Source organism: Bemisia tabaci, chromosome 7, assembly GCF_918797505.1.
Source record: "Bemisia tabaci chromosome 7, PGI_BMITA_v3".
Lineage (NCBI taxonomy): Eukaryota > Metazoa > Arthropoda > Insecta > Hemiptera > Aleyrodidae > Bemisia > Bemisia tabaci.
The window spans coordinates 17,962,644-17,977,405 of record NC_092799.1 but is presented as its reverse complement, the minus strand read 5'-3'; the positions used below and the strand labels follow the sequence as shown (position 1 = coordinate 17,977,405).

General features: G+C 41.8%; 1 protein-coding gene across 3 annotated transcripts in view; it reads left to right on the top strand.

Annotated features, from left to right (window-relative positions):
* LOC109029673 (zinc finger protein castor homolog 1) overlaps positions 1–14,762 on the top strand; it is a 226,252-nt gene that overhangs the window by 73,665 nt on the left and 137,825 nt on the right. Inside the window, exon 1 of one of the 3 annotated variants that reach the window (XM_019040251.2) lies at positions 9,134–9,270. The exons of the other annotated variants lie outside the window; for them this stretch is intronic. The gene's annotated coding sequence lies outside the window, so the exon portion shown is untranslated. Of the gene's footprint in view, positions 1–9,133; positions 9,271–14,762 lie in introns of those variants that run through there. 3 annotated transcript variants of the gene reach the window in all.

Here is a 14,762-nt window from a genome sequence, read left to right as displayed (position 1 = left end):
AAAATATCAGGAATTTCCAAAATGAAAAAAATCAGGATTTTTTTATAAAATATCAGGAAAAATCAGGAAAATATCAGGATTTTTCAAAATTAAAAAATACTGGACACCCTGGTCAGGCTTGCCACAGTCAGGGAGTACCGGGGATAGGATACCAGGGGACCAGGGATGAGGACAAGGCGCATAAGCGCACTTTTTGAAAAAACTGGGTTATTAATGATTTCAAGTAAAACTAGTCTTAATAAATATTATGTGAAAAACTCGCTCCCAAATTCCAATTTTTAAGCATTAAATAGTCAGTTAGAACTTTCTTTCCGTCATGAAGATCCATGTAATTTCGAAACTTTAAACGCGTATTTCTCGAAATAGGAGAAAGTGCACTTATGTGCCTTGTTCTCCAAGCCCCTCATTGAAGTTGTTGGCATTTTTTATCGCAAGGGTCGATATTAGACCTTTGTAATGACCTTTTTTCAGTATAAAAGAACTATGGATAGGATACCAGGGGATCAGGGATGAGGACAAGGCGCATAAGTGCAGTTTTCGAAAAAATTGAGATATTCATGAACTCAACTAGAACTAGTCTGAAAGTACATTCTGTGAATAATTCACAAAAAAATTCAACTTTAAAGCATATTTAAAGCTATACCTTATTTGCGGATTTTTGGACAGTATTTTCCTCTACTTACTGGCCCGTTCGAATCCGAAGCCTGATGTCATTTCTGAGCGGCTTCTCGCCATGCCTCACCCATATGATAATTTTTCTGGTCTGGTTCGTGCCGCGGAAGATGGTGTCAATATATTTCTCATAAAACACCAAGATCTGCAGTTACCGTTTTGTCACCAAACGGACCCACACAGGAAAAAAATGTCAAATTGAATTTGGAGCAAGGCGCAGAAGTATAAATTTGGAAAATAACTTGTCGACGCACCTCTTGAGCTGCTTTACCGGTCTGCCGTGAAACTTTGTCATGCCTCTGAAAAACATCATATGAGCATTTGAACGTTGCCTTTCCCGCGATAAAATTTAGATTTATGAGAAAAGTTTTGAATATTTACCCTATTGGGACCGTATTAAATTGCGATTACAGTTCTGCGATAAGTTCGGAAGAAAAAGGCCGAAATAAAGAAGGAGTTAGAGACAAGAAGAGGAAGAGGAAGGGGAAGGAGAGGAGGGTGAAAGGAGAAGAATAGGAAGTAAAGTCTCTGCTTTCCTTCCTTTGTTCTCTCACTGAAAAAAAGTAGCTTGGAGCAAGCGTGATGATTCTTTAATTTGCCGCCAATAATTTTTTTCATCATGCTTTAAGCTGAATTTTTCTTGATACAAGAAAAATAATGTTCGGGTTAAGCAAAAAAGTAGCTTATATTAACCAGACCAATTATTGATTTAAGAAGAATTACCTCTTGGCGGCAAATTCAAGATTCTTTTTTTTTTTCAGTGGAAAATTCGTACTTTACAAAAATAAACGTGGCAACATCCTATGGTTCATACGGCGTTCCTTCTCAGCACGGCAGAACGGGTTCAGAGTAATGCTGGTTCAGCTTTTGACTCGGCAAAAGTCGAGAAAGGGTCGGAACCGCACTTTTTCCTGTATATGATCCTTTTCAGCACGCACGTGGGGCGTTGGGAGTTCGGAGAAGTCGGAGCGGAGGAGCCAGACTTTTTGGCAAGTGAACGGGCAAATGACAAGACTTATAACGGCTCGCGGAGGATTTTGACGACTTTAACGGGCTTTTTCCTGTAAGGTGCGATCGGCGATACAAATCGGAGGTCAAGGAAAAATATAAATTAGAATACCCATCGGAGGCATCGGGAATCGTCATTGATCCAAGTTCAACGAACCTGGGTGACCGAGTATGCTCGCGAATTTTGATGTCTATTTAGCATTTTTTCCTCAACTCAGAATTTGTCTGGAATCCCCATTGTGGCGCCTAAATTAATCCCGCAAATAAAGCGCGCTCGCGACATGACACCGCTGCGCCCATCGCGACGCTTGTCACAACTCCGCCGCTTGCACCTCGTGCACTGCACGTTCCGTTTATAAACCCCTCTGACGTGCTAAGGAAGAACGACGTATGAGCCTTCAGACATTGCCATGTTCCCTCCAAAAAAACTAATTGTCTAATTGACTTTTTACCTATACATTACGGCGCGTTTAGTGAAAAGTTAGACGCATACCTAGATGTTTTCTTAACAGAACTGGTAAGTAGCTGTAACTTGGGGAAGACAAAAGTACAGATGATGAAATCGTGAAGAACAGAAAAAGCTCTCTCTTGGGGTGCTGAAAACTTTGAATAATCACGTAATATGAAAATTCAGATTTTTAGGGGGCAATTTTTAGGGGCCTCACTGGCCCAGAGCCTTCATTTTTGAGGCGCCATGGCCGATTTTTTAGGCGCATTTGGGTTTCGCACTGTGAGTTTCGAAAACTGTCCTGGAGGAACCCTGGAATGTATGGAAAACGTCGTTACTAAATGGTGCTAAAAGGAACTATACGCATAGAGTTCTCATGCAACATGTTTCCTTTCAGCACGAACACGTCGAAATCAGTCTACCGGCTCAACTGTTTTTTCCCTCGAAGGAACTTTCCGCTCTCAAACACTTTAAGTATCGCCAGCGGCGCTTTATCATCAATCCGAACGGAGATATCAGTCGACGTACTCGCCCGAAAGACGGAATTTTTAAAATCGGAGCATCCGATTTTGGGGATCACTCCCGGGCCCCCCGGTCGACTTTCGGGGCGGGGGGAGTCGGGCGCGCCGCCATCATCGTCATTTTTTTCCTCGTTTTTAATTGTCCGAAAACAATCGTAAAACGATTTTCACCAAATCGGGGAAGAAGCGGAGCTCGTCGCACAACAATAAAAAGCGGACCGGTTGCGGGCGCACCCGCGGGCTGCGTGCCCAGACCGCGCGCGCGCGCGCCCGGAAGCCAAGCTGGACCGGTTCGTAGTCGCGGATGCCCCCCCCCCCCCCACCCCCCTTCTTTCGGGAGACCGTGGTTGTTTGCTTCAATTTGGCAGGTCCACCGCTGGCGCACAGTGGATCGAGTCAATGTGAGAGGTCGGATGGAAACTTTAAACGCTTATAACTCTGTTTATACAAAACTTAGAGATTTTAAAAGTGGTTCCATTGGTTTCTTAGTGAAATTTTCTTCTACAAGCACCCCTTGAAATTTATAATGTGACGAAATAAGCATCAAAATTTGCAGTTTTAGTCCAAAAATTTATGTCCGGCCCCTCCGATTGATTCGGTCCATTGTGTGGTGGCGCGTCTCCCATTTCGCGTGCAATTAAACGCGAGACGGCGAAATGCGAGGAATGAAGCGAGCTGGAAGTGGCTCGCGCGCCGATTGCAATGCCCTATCGCGCGAAGGAAAAATGCCCGATAAAAATTCGAGTGTTGTCCAAATATTGGACAGGGTGTCCACTATCAGGAAAAACCGGAAAATAGCAGGTAAATCGATGTCATTAGGAAAACCAGGGAAATGTCAGAAAAATTAGCCGTGGATTAGCAGATTCTGAGTGATCTTTCAACATTTTTTACATATTCGTGGATAAATGCTTCAAGATATTGAAGAAGGATTGAGTATTCACACATTTGCCATGAAATCATATTTTATTGAAAGAAATTCGGAAACGCTTGAATCCATGCAGCGTTTCTCGGAGAGACTGAAACTTCCCTCCCTCGCGACTCAGAAATAATTTCATATCCAGACCCCCCTCAAGAAATCAATAACCGGAGACACCCACCCCCACCAGTATTAAAAAATGGCCCGAAACCACCGGTACTCATTAGAGTTAAAAATTTTCGACTCTGGTTGTAATTTTTGGGATTTCTCGGCTTTGATTTCCCCGCGAAATGTTGTGGACCCAGCACCATTTCTCCACCTCTGGCAACATTTAAATGTTCTTACGGCGTTTTTCCTGAGCACGGCATTTCTGGCGCCACCGCGGTCCTACGCTCACCTCAACCGAATAATTTTCTCCGTCCACAGACGGAGGGATCGGAACTATTGGGAGAATGTCAAGAAATCCAGGATCGAGTCTGAAATCGAAGCCCCGGCCGGGGCCGAGAGAACTAGAATGTAAACCAGGAGATAGGCGACACGATAGCTGGTGGCTCGCATTTCTTGGCGCTTTTTGACGGACTCGCTTCGAGACAGCTCCACTCCAACTTCCTTTAATCTCCAGCAAAACTCCACTCAGGTCTCGACCGCGGTGCAAGACGCGTATGGCGTATCAGAAATCGTCTCGCAGACGAAACCGCGTAACTCCCGCTTTAGGTGAGCCGTGGAGAGTGTGGTGTTATATGGACGCAGGGTTCAGGTTAAAGTGCCGTTACGCCCTTTTGTCGGCAGAGTGACGAAATGAATACCGTCCCGTTCTCAAGCCGCGGCGACAGCTAGGTTACTATAACCCAGTTTATTGATTACCAGCCGAGGCTCATATATTAACACCTGGCCTCGTGTGCCTTATAAATCCCTTATTCCTGACGCACTGACAATGAGTTTAATTTCACTAGAACTAATGTTTCCAAGGTTTTAGCTTTTTACACATAGAACTTTTGCACTACAAAATGCTAAGATTTCTTCCTACAATGCTGATTTAATGAAAAAATAGTAGAGACACACATGTAGATTGCAAGGCCGAAGGCAAATATATTTAGTTACTTTCAGAGTGAGACAGAAGATCCACCATTTTGAATCTTGTATTCAAGCACAATGTTGACGTGAAGACAAGTGATCCCTTATTATACAACAAATATTGCCTACGTTCACGCAAATTGTTCACGCAATGCGGCAAACAGTGCGATCAGCGTGAAACGCATAGCGCCGACAAGACTGCGTCAATACTTCACGCATTGCGTCAATACTTCACGCATTGAGTCAAACACAATGCGTTCAGCAGCGGTCGGCGTGAAACTCATAGCGCCTACAAGACTGTCGGAATACTTCACGCATTGCGCCAAACACGGTGCGGTCTGCGCGGCGCGGCGGCGAAAGTTAAAATCATTAATCCACATTTATGTTTGTTCTTTCATAATTTTTTCGTTTGTTTCTTATGAATGGAAGGCCTTGTCCAAACAGAGATAGGTTTACGAGACTTAACTTTCGCGCAAAGTTCCGTGAACTTGTGCTAGTGGTGTTGACAGGGCTTTCCCAAAAAGTGTGTTCAACACAAGTAAACGCGTCTTATGCACCCCTCCGCCCTCCCCCGCTGTCACGTTCATTTGATGGTTTTTATTGGTGTTTCGAAACGAATGAGAAGGGGGCGGCAAAATACAGGCGGCCCGCGGCAAGTATATAGGTAAATCCGGCCCTGAAAACAAAACAAAACATGAAACTCCAACGATCTTTTCAGCTCTCCTTCCGAGTGGAAAACTCTCCTCGGGTTTGTGTTTGTTCCCCTTCAAAGTAAGCGTGACTGTACTGTGATACCACTATTCGACCACGCAGGAGCCCGCGCTGCCTACATCCAAAATTGCAGGCGAACTGAAACTATTGTAAATCGAAGAAGTTGCACATCTTCAGATATACGTCTACAGGTCTTCAACAAACATGAAATATTATAGATCCACGCTATTTTTTTACAACCCTATTTAAACATCAGATCGCATTTACACAGTCTCATCGCAGTCTTATTCTTATGTTGTCAAACGTGACCCCATTCAGTGTTCGGTGACTCGACCCTAACAGATCGCTGCCAACTTGCTTTCGAAATCTTCGCTTTTTTCCGCTCGATGAAAAGAGATCACGTCGACAATTTGGCAAACATGCATCGCCGGCCGACACGGAGCGCCTTGATGGCTGGGCCCCTCCAATTTAATTTATATTTTTCACCTGAGATTTATCAAGTCCCATCTCTCCTAATTACTACAAATCTACTCTGGCCCACTCCGCCCTTCCCGCCGTATTCTCTCTTCATTCAAATCTGTGTTCCCTGATCCTGTCCTTCATAATCCAGGAGCTGAGTCGTCCCATTCGTGGTCCCTCTTCTTCCGGGCCAATTAACGCCCGTATATTCGCGAGACCCGTTATTACCACCCCCTCCTGCCGTTATATGAATAACGTCAACTTTCTATCGTGAAAAAGTCGCGTATCCTCATCAGTTACTGTGCCAGTTAGTTCTTCATCGTTTGTATACTTACAGGCAGTTATTGACCATTAACCTTTGATCGATTTATATGATTTTCCAGGGTGTCTACAATTCCGGAATTTCCGAAAAGTCCGGAAATAGTACTGATTTTTTAGTGCGGTTCGGAAGTACTGAAAAAGTGCGGAAATTCCGTCAGAGGGTCCGGAATTTTTCATTTTTGTCGCAATTTGAGAGAGAAATTCAAAATTTTGGAATTTTTCGAATTTCGTCAAACGGCGGTACTGAAAAAGTACTGAATTTTTCTGTTGAGGAAGTACTGCATTTCTTGGGAATGCACTGAAAAAGTCCTGTAAAATTATTGATTTTTGGCCAGCCTAGTATAAACACCCTGTTTTCTTGCAAGCACTGTCTGTATTGTACCTGCAGTCGTTTTACGTTTCCGGGTTCCTTTTTAGGCTTGGTTGTTGTTGTTTTTTGAGGAGAAAACTACTGTTGAAATCGAGAAATGTTTTATTCATAAAAACACTAAGGTGTAATTTTGAGTGTGTTATATTTAGAGATATGTCCTGTTACAACTGCCAATTTAGCTTTCATGTTCGTTTTTTTTAAATGTTTTTTTTTAAAGTATACCGCTTTTTGTAGCCAAGACGTTTGCGATCAATCTATTATTACTTCCACCTACAGTGTTCAATATTCTATTCTGTTCTCACATTGAATATGAATCGAGTCAAATTGACTCGTCGATCGTTTTAGACGGGACTTGGAGGCAAATCAAGTGAAATGTCGAAGAAGATGGCTGGCCTTCCTTTTTTTTAGATTTGTCCTTTTCATATCTGGCACTTATTACTGAATTCCAAGACTTTAATGAAATTCAGCATTTCAGACGCCGACTTTATTTCAGCGCACAAATAAAACCCGAATCGCCGAATTAAAGCCCAGGGCCACGATAAAGCAACCGTTTCGCAGAAATGTTGTCATTAATTTCAAAACCTTTTTTGGCAGAAAGTGCTAATCGCGAAGCTGAACTTTTGAAATTTTTAAATTCAATTAAAACCGCGGGTGACTTCGAAGATGGTCGTTGCCTCGGCCGGCTATGTTACCTTCGCAGTTATGAGGCCAACATTAATTTTAATCTGTTTTCAACTCAGCCTAAACTCTCAACGCAAAGGCATGGACGGGTGAAAAAAAGCGATTATCCCATTCAACGCGTCCTTCTAAATAAACTCTAGCCGCGCAAAGGGTTATCTTTAATTCCTACGGTAAAAAAGAATATTTTCGATCATGCATGTAAATAAACTGCGATCCCATCCAGTCAAATCCTCGAAACCCGAGAAATATTGATTATGAATGAGACGAGAACAGCTGTGAAGCCGCTTTGCATATGGTTTACGTGTCTTTGTAAAGTGCATACAGTACATAGACCCGTAAAATCGCTGAAAAACTCAGGTATATATTCATAATTTATTTAAATTTCAAAACCTTCCACCCCTAGTTCCTCTTTTTACGATTATTTTTCATCTTTTTTCGTGAATACTAATTACGGGGCCATTTAACCCTTGCTCCACCGGGGGAAACGTGACCATTCGGTTTTTTTTTTCTCGTTTTTTGTTGCGTCTCTCATTTACATAGGTGTCATGCGTGTTTTCTCTTGGTTTTAAAAAATGAATTTTTGAAGTTGGACTGTTTGTAAAAGGTAACGCTTCGGCTGAATGGGGCTCATTGTTGGGAAGAAGTACCCAGCGCTCCCTTCTCGCTCGGCTCCGAGTGGGTTCGTTCTCTCTCGCTCTCCCGTCCGCAGGGCTCCTCTCTCTCTCTATTTCTCACCTTAATCGTTTCGCGTCTCCCTCTTTTCATTTTTTCCCATCTTTTGCCTTTTCTTAACTCTTTTGATAATGATGGTGTCTCAGTCGTCTCAAGTGAATCGCCCCGGCTTGGCTCCTCCGCGAGTCTCGTCCCGGAATTTTCGTTTCGTGCCCGCCGCTTTCACTCTCAGTTTCCTGTGATTTTACGTGGTGAAGTGGCGTAAGTGTCCGCGAATGCGTGCGTGTGTGCGTGTGCGGATGTGAGTGTCGGATGGTTGTAGTCTTGCGTTTAAAATCGCGCTCAGCGTCAAGCTCAAAACGCTTAAAAATAATCATAACAATGCCTGTAAAATGAGAGAAAAAAAATTAGTTCCAAGGACGTTCAATGAGTTTTTGAAACCGCGCTCAGTCTCAAGCTCAAAACGCATAAAAATAATCATAACAATGCCTAAAAAGTGGAAAAAAAAAAAAAATTAGTTCCAAGGACGTTCAATGATTTTTTGAAATCGCGCTCAGTGTCAAGCTCAAAACGCTTAAAAATAATCATAACAATGCCCGAATAATGAGAAAAAAAATTAGTCCAAAGGACGTTTAATGATTTTTTAGTCCAAATTTAGATAATTTTGTACCGCTATAAATTCAGGAAAAAAGCAGCCTTTTATGTAACCGTCTCTACTCTTCACCGTTTCTCTGACGTGAGTTTATGTAAACAATGCCTAAAAAATGAAAAAAAAAATTAGCTTAAAGGACGTTTTTGGTGACTTTTTAGTTTAAATTCAGATAATTTTGTACCGCTAGTAACAAGCCAAAAAGTAGCCTGTTATATAAGTTTTCATACTCTTCACGATTTTATTTCTCTGACATAATTTTGTCGTCTCTCTTTAGCATTATTTATTTTCGTGCTCCTGAGTTGAATGTCTAAATTTTTCTGTCTAATGGGAACTCTTCGCGAGAATTAAATAAAGCAGGTCTCACGACTCAAAACATTTTTTGTTAATAATACGTTTGAAATTTTTTTTATCAAATTTTAGAAAAAACTTGGTAATTTTCGGTACCCTTGTTAAAGACTCTTTACGCTTTTTTATCATTATTTTTTCATTTTTACGATGGCCGCCCATAAATTCCCTAATTTTCTGGAATGAATGTGACCGACTGTGAGCTGCTTGATCACGGAAAATTCGTCACGGTGTGGCTTTAGTTTTGATCAGTGCGAAATGATGTGTTTTGTTTGTGCCTTTTTATCTAGAAGAACCACGCAAACATTTTAGTGGACTATGTGTTGCCGTTTTTTTATTTATTCCCAACGAATGAATCTAGTCAATTAAATCATCCGATTTTTCGGCAGTGTTCACTGGATTATATTATTCTTTGAAAATGTAAGTTTGACTCTTTCACTCTCCCTTTACTATAACTGTAGCGTTGTTTTTATTTCCCTGGGAATACTTGTCCATGTATTATTGAATCCATTTTCTTGTCGCCAAAAAGTTCAATACATATAAAATTCCCTGAAATGTGAGTTAAAATATGCATGTATGAAAAGCTTGTTCTTGAAAAAAAAGTATGGTTTGAGGTAAAGTGATGTGAGTATGGTTGTTATTAACAGATGGTAGCAAATACTGTAAATCTGACCGCATGCACTCAAAGTATGGTAAATGGTACCAGATTCACGGTTCATTAATACAATTTCTGCAAAACGATAAAAATGGTTTGTCCAAATTACCCATTAAATGTTTTGCTAGTTTCCCCTCCTTCTTGAAAGTCGTTGATAGCTACCTAAACAAACACAAACACATTGCATCCATAGGACGTAGGCCAATAAAGAATTTTCAGCGTATTTATTCATTTCTTGAATAAATTCTGAAAAATGATAACCGAAGTTCCGCGCATAAAATTTATGGTTTCCTCGTTCGAATAAATTGCACTTAAATTTTTAATGGTATTTTCCACTAATTTATTTGAATTATTTTACAAGCCATTACCGTTAGGGAGGTTTTAAGACAATGGAATAAGCTGCAATGCGTAATGAAATAAAATAATCAAGATCGGTTTTATTTTGGTTGCCATAAAAAATGATTGTACATTCTTCACTTTAAAATATAATGGGGTAGGAAAATGGTCGGGGGAAAAAAACCGGAAACGAGAAACGTGCTATGTGAAAAAAAATTACAGGGCCGATGCATATTCACTCACTCACGTATAATTTTTTATCATTTCCAATCCTTTATGAAATCGCCCTCGACCAGTCATAATTCCTCATTTTTTTGTTTCCAAAATTAATTTTAGGGTGGCTCATCCTCCGAAAGTTTCCACCCTCTTGCCTGACCTCTTGTCATCGGAGCCCGGAGCGCCGTACCCCTTCCCGACTCAACCCTTTTTTCACTTAGCGCACGACCGAGTTTTTAACATCTCAGTTAAACGCGGCAGATGTCATTCACGCGGAAGATTTGAGTTTTTTCATAAAAAGTGGTTGCCCAACTCTCGCACAAAGAACGGCTGGCGATGCCCAAATAGTTTTCGAGTCCGTACTCCGTAATCCTCTTTGAAATTAAACTCGGAACTGCAACCCTTTCAAGCTGGATTATTTTTTTCTTTCCTTCTTTTTCTCCCGAGCCTTGTTTTATTTCATTTTTCGATAATCGTACACCGTGCTCGTACCCCGCTCTCGAGACCGGATTTCCTCGTCCACCTTTCGGAGCGCTTTTAACAAATCGATAAACGAGTATTTTGTATGATGATCAAGCATCATAACTAGTCCATACTCGTTTTGTTCGGTGCCGCGGCGTGCTTTGCGATGTATCGATTGATCTGCCATTTAAACCTATGGAAAAGGATCAATTATCGGAATGTTTCCAACGAAGAATGTAATAATCGATTCTCTACCACAGCTTCAAGTGGGGAAAAAATCGTTTGACGTGCATAAGGAGACCATAGATATGGTGTTCTGTGCCAATTTTGAATGAAATCGAACAGATAGATTCTGAGATATCGCTGTAGACAGATTTGGGGGACGTCGGACGGACGGACACAATTTTTTTCAAGTATGGTTATTTTGACTCCTGGGACCTTAAAACGTCTAGAAATGATGAAATTTCAACTTTTTTTTTCTTCTTTTTTTTTTCTTGGAGGATGACAATACTTCCTCTCTATCCTAGGGGAGCGAGAAAGTAAAAATCGAAAATTGATCATTCGCGCCTCGCCACTGTTGGTCATGAAACCGCCACCACGCTAATAGGAATGCCAGTTCGCTTTTAGCCGAACTCAGGTTTTCTCTCTTTCTTTTTTCCCCCTCTCATGATTATACTCGTCAGTTGATTCTGCTGTAAAATCGAAGCCATTAGTTCTATTGCGTTAAGTGCAGTCACCGTTAACAATTCAATAATATTGCCATTATAGGAACCTGCGCGGGCATAAATAGAATGTATTAGAAAAGATAAAGTGCAAGGTGCTTCAAAGCCACCAGAAACTCATTCCAATGAGAAACAAGGGAAAATCGTGGAAACAAGGCTAATAACGAACATGAAAAACAAATGCAGGACGTTTCGACGCCTCCCGATTCATTATCAACCGCTGAAAGAATTGAAAAGAAATTAAAACTAAAATAAAAAATATGTTAAATATCCTCGGCAAGTACATGGTCACATGGTTGAAATTCATTCAGCCAACAAAACTGTAGAGCATGGTTATTTCTTACTATTCTATACTTGTATCATCTATTCATCTAGTAACACTAACTCGCGATCGGGTTTGTCTACGCAGCGCGCGGGTGATTAGCAACCGCAGGTAAGTTGAAAGCCACTGGTAAATAAACAGAAAAGCATAATTTAGAAATAAAGGAAACTGATTAGACTATCGATTATTTTGCCTTTCATGTGAATAGACACTTTTTCCGCCTTAAAAACATTGTAGTAACAGGCACACTCAGAATGATGAGATCTGTGACCGAAGTTGGGTTTAAATCGGATAGGCAACTAAACTAGCTCCATGGCAAAGCGTGGAGTATCCCGAAAAATGAAGGCGCGCTGAGCCGGGATCATGCTCTCGAAAACCCATCAAACTTTCATTAGGAAGATTATTGTCATTTATCGACACAACATGTCAAACGCTTTAAAATTGCTGACGATTTGCCTGCGACATCCTCTGAACCAATCCAAGAGCGACACAGATATCACTATATCCATCATATCTTCACAGAGAAAAAAATAACTCGGCTATAAGAACGGATTAGTTTATTAGGGTTGTCATTAGTAGTTATTCCACCAAGAGAACTAACAATAAGTTCTCCGTCGAACGAACCTACCTCCATATCGACCGAAGTTCTTAGTTTTGTAACCTGAAGTGTTCGGTTCTCACAACTGATGTTGTTTCTTCGTCCCTCCTGCGGACCGATTCTTGAAATTGATAGACAAAGAGGACACAATGAGTATGGAGCGATCTTATTGGTTAATTTGAGTGGTTAAAGGGGGTAAATGATGGATTAACTAAAGGGTCTCTCGTGAGTTGCCGTTAGTTAGTCTATTACCTACCACCTCTCTCTATTTCAACCACCCGCTTCCACCGATAGGGTCCCTCCATGTCTCTTTTGTCCTCTTTGTCTATAGCTTTGTCTATCAATCTCAACAATCGACCCGCAGTTGGGATTTCAGGATGTCGGAGCGGTTGACCTACAAAGTCTCGAATTGATTCGCCAATGTCAGGAAATTATCAAACGACCTAACTCGTGCAACCCTGATACGACTGACCCATATTAAAAACGTCCCCTTCCTCGGGGAATGAATAAAAAAAGAGGGGTTGCAACCCGCGAGGCCGGCCGTTGAAGCATTAGCCTCCCCTTCCACAGCGTCCCCCCTCCCCCCTCCCCTCGTCTCTCGCCGTCCCTCCGGGCACCACGAACGCAACGGGACGGTCGCAAAATCCCCGTTCGACCGGTCGCTCGACCATTTCCGACCCCCATTCATTCAAGCCGGGGAGGCTCGTATTATGAATGAAATCGTAAAACCCGGAGTCGCCGCTACGTGCCCGCACTGCCTTGCCGAGGAAATACACCGTATGAAGACTCGACGGTTGCCAAATTTCCTCTCATAAAATGTTAATTTTCAAGCAAAGGTTTGAGTAGTTTTTACGAAAATGTTTAGAAATTTAAGATCGAATTGCGAGCAAAATTTCTCAAAAAAATTAGAGAAAAATATTGATGGGTTTTTCAGAAAATTTGGGTTTTGTTGAGGGGAATTTGGCAACGTCTGAAGGTTCATACGGCGTTCTTCCTCGGCGGACGTCGACGTCGTTGACTTGACTCCGTCCCAACGGATCCGTTGACAAATTGAAGGCGTAGCGACGCGACGAGGAGAAAAAAAGCACACCGTTCCCTGGAAGCCGCCCAAAAGAGGTGCAACCCGCGTGTATTATGCATCTTAATTGACGAAACACCTCACACGCACACACCCGAAACGCCGCACGGTGGATCGAGTGAATCAGGGAGGTCGGACACGAAAATTTTGACTGAAACTGCAAATTTCGATGTTTATTTCGTCACATTTCAAACCTAAAGGAGTGCTTTTGGTAGAAAATTTCATGAGAAAACCAGTGAAACCACTTTAAGAACCTCAAAAATTTGTATAAACGGAGTTATGAGCATTTAAAGTTTCGAAATTTTGTCCGACCTGCCCCATTGACTCGGTCCACTGTGCGCCGTCGGCTGTCACACACGCGGAAGCGTGTGAGCGTGTGTGACAGTTGACTTGTCAAATTGTGAATTTTTCGCCTCGTTTCATGCGCGTCATGTTTTGACGTGGTGATTCCGTCTGTCTGCCGAGGAGAAAAGTAAGTGCTGAAATAAAATTTTATGGAATTATTGGACCTGGTTCAGCGTCTGGGAGGAAAATTTTATCGATGGAATCCCACTTTCTTCGCGAAATTGTTCATATTCTTCCAAAATATTAGAAATAGTCAGAAAAAGCTTGAAAAACGAATTTCAGCTTCGACTGTAGAAAAATGGGTCTTTCATACTTTATGTCTGGCAGGAGAGCAGTTTTTGTCATCTTTTACATGCCTGCATGTTTACGTTGCATGTGCAATACCGAACAGACATAATTTTAAGATTAAAAATCCGCAGAAGAATTTACCATTTAGCTGAAGACAACAGTATAACTTATTGCTACGCCCCCCCCCCCCCCCCACTAAAGAACGTAACTTCATTTCAATGTTGCCAAATGTCACCTTGCAAATTGTATTTCCACCGGGAGAATCTCGGGTTATTCTAACTGGCAATTATACCGATTTTTCTTCTGATATCGTGCACAAATCAGAACAATTTCGGACAAGTAATTGCGCTGGTACTTTTTCGTGAAAAATCGAATTTTTTAGTAAATTTTGCAACCTTGGAATGGAGTTACGTTCCTTCGTCGGAGAAACGACGAATTGCCGTCGACCTGGGCAGACGTTCAAGAAACACCTTGATCGTGGTGTCCATAGTCGTTACTGCCGTAAAACGTCGCTTTACGTACCGTCGTTTACCCGACGTCGTCGGTCGAAATCCCTTTTTGTGAAACATTTTTCAGGTGCTTGTCATTTTTTGACGCGACTCGTTGTTATTTTCCGTTTGACGAGTGGGCCGCGAGAAGCGGGCGGTGTTTTTTCATAACTGTCGTTCAGTCTCAAATCGCTAAAATTGAATATTGGATGAAGATGTCGGATGGGCCGGGTTTCATCACTATCCGGCGGGTTTTTTCGTGTATTCGAAATATTTTTAGATCGGTTAACGTAAATCATCCAACTTCGTAGCTGCTATGTGTGATTTTAAAGAGCAGTTGTTTTCCATCAGTGGTGTGGCGTGCTTTGCGATATATCGATTCATCTGCCATTTAAACCTATG